Here is a 2225-nt window from a genome sequence, read left to right as displayed (position 1 = left end):
CATCAGAAAAGATGAATACCCAACTTTTACATCAACATGGATGGGACTGGAGGAGATTATGCTAAGTGAAATAAGTCAAGCAGAGAAAGTCAATTATCATATGGTTTCACTTATTTGTGGAACATAAGGAATAACATGGAGGACATTAAGAGAAGGAAGGGAAAAATGGGCTGGGGGAATTGGAGGGAGAGATGAACCATGAGAGACTATGGACCTGAGAAACAAACAGGGTTTTAGAGGGGAGGGGGGAGGGGGGATTGGTTAGCCCGGTGATGGGTATTAAGGAGGGTACGTACTGCATGGAGCACTGGGTGTTATACGAAAACAATGGATCATGGATCACTACATCAAAAACTAATGATGTATTGTATGGTGACTAACATAACATAATAAAATTAAAAAAAAAAAAAGGATATATGTACCTACCTTTATTTGCATAGAAAACACCTGTAAGCATAAAGACAAAAATAAAAAACTAATAGTGTCTGCCACTAGAGAGAGAAGACTTATTTTTCATGGATACTTTTTGGGTTTTTTTAAAGCGTTCTGCTATGTGTATGAGTTACTCTATAATAAAGACTAGAAAGCACCTGAAATGTCTGTACTGAGAAGGAACATTGGACATTACTGTATTGACCACTACTAAAATTAAAACACATTCATATCTTGTTATAGTGGGAAATCTCCAGCACACAGGCTAAATCTGGTGTTCTGCTTCAATTCTTCTACCCATGAGGGATCCATGGACTAAAATGTTAGTCCTATAGACACCTCTGGTGAAATACAGTGATGCCTAATGTAGTATATAATTCCAATAATGAGAATGTTACTCCACAATGATAGATTTTTTAATGTTAGATATGACACTTTAGTTCTCTAAAAATCAAGAAATATAGGATTTCTGTGTCAAGTGAGGAAAATAAAATATTTAAACAATGCTTGTGTCTCTAAAGCTTAGGCAGCAATTGAAATAATTTAAATAATAAAATCTTAGGGTCCAAAGGGAACTTAATAGATCATCTAGATCCCACCACCTACACAGTGCTTAATTCTCCTATAAACTATCATTCCTGTCAAGAGGTCAGTGAGCCTTTCCTAATTCACTTCCAGTGACAGAATTCCCTGTACCCTGAGATGACTCATTCCATCATTCAAGGGCTTTATTAGAAAATCTCCCTTCTTGGGGCGCCTGGGTGGCTCAGTTGGATAAGTGACTGCCTTCGGCTCAGGTCATGATCCTGGAGTCCCGGGATCGAGTCCCGCATCGGGCTCCCTGCAGGGAGTCTGCTTCTCCCTCTGACCCTCCTCCCTCTCATGCTCTCTGTCTCTCATTCTCTCTCTCTCAAATAAATAAATAAAATCTTAAAAGAAAAAAAAAAAGAAAGAAAATCTCCCTTCTTTCTGCTGTAGGCTTGAGTGGCTGGTGTCGAGATGGGCAAGTTCATGAAACCCGGGAAGGTGGTGCTGGTCCTGGCTGGACGCTATTCCCAATGCAAAGCGGTCATCCTGAAGAACATTAATGATGGCACCTCAGACTGTCCCTACATGCTCTGGTGGCTGGAATGGACCACTATCCCAAAGTGACAGCTGCCATGGGCAAGAAGAAATTGCCAAGAGGTCAAAGATCAAGTCTTTTGTGAATGCTTATAACTACAGTCATCTCATGCCTACAAGGTACTCTGCCGATATCCCCTTGGACAAAACTGTTGTCAACAAGGATGTCTTCAGAGAACCTGCTCTTCAATGCAAGGCCACACGAGAGGCCAAGGTCAAGTTCGAGGAGAGGTACAAGACAAGAATAAATGGTTCTTCCAGAAGCTGCAATTTTAGATTGGTTTTGTTGCAGTCATTAAAAATACCCCCCCCAACAAACAAACACCACACACCAAAAAGAAAATCTCCCTTATATTGAGATGTCTAGCTCTTTTATGTGCTGTCCTCATCCAGCCTTTGTCATTTCTTGTAGAGATCACAGGCAGAGTAGACGTAGCACAATTCTTAAGGCCCTGGGATTTCTGGAATGGTCCATGAGCATTGGCTTCAACTTAAAGTCAGGGGCTATAGTTGCCTCTAATAATCAGAGCACCGGCCCATCCTTTGCAGCTTTGAAGCCAGGCACGGACTTCTCCTCTCTAGCCATGAAAGTCCTAGATGGCATCTTCTTTCAGTAGAAGGCTGTTTCATTTACACTGAAATTCTGTTGTGTAGTGCAGCCTCTTCGTTGC

The 2225-nt window shown here is 41.3% G+C and overlaps 1 pseudogene; it reads left to right on the top strand.

The window, feature by feature from the left end:
- Positions 1-1394: 1394 nt before the first annotated feature.
- On the top strand, positions 1395-1830 carry LOC102744426 (large ribosomal subunit protein eL27 pseudogene; annotated as a pseudogene).
- The last annotated feature ends 395 nt before the right edge of the window (positions 1831-2225 follow it).

The sequence above is a fragment of the Leptonychotes weddellii genome, unplaced genomic scaffold, assembly GCF_054177405.1.
Source record: "Leptonychotes weddellii isolate Sample4059 unplaced genomic scaffold, ASM5417740v2 HiC_scaffold_24468, whole genome shotgun sequence".
Lineage (NCBI taxonomy): Eukaryota > Metazoa > Chordata > Mammalia > Carnivora > Phocidae > Leptonychotes > Leptonychotes weddellii.
Note: the sequence above shows the minus strand (reverse complement) of the source record. Positions and strands in the feature narration are given on the sequence as shown.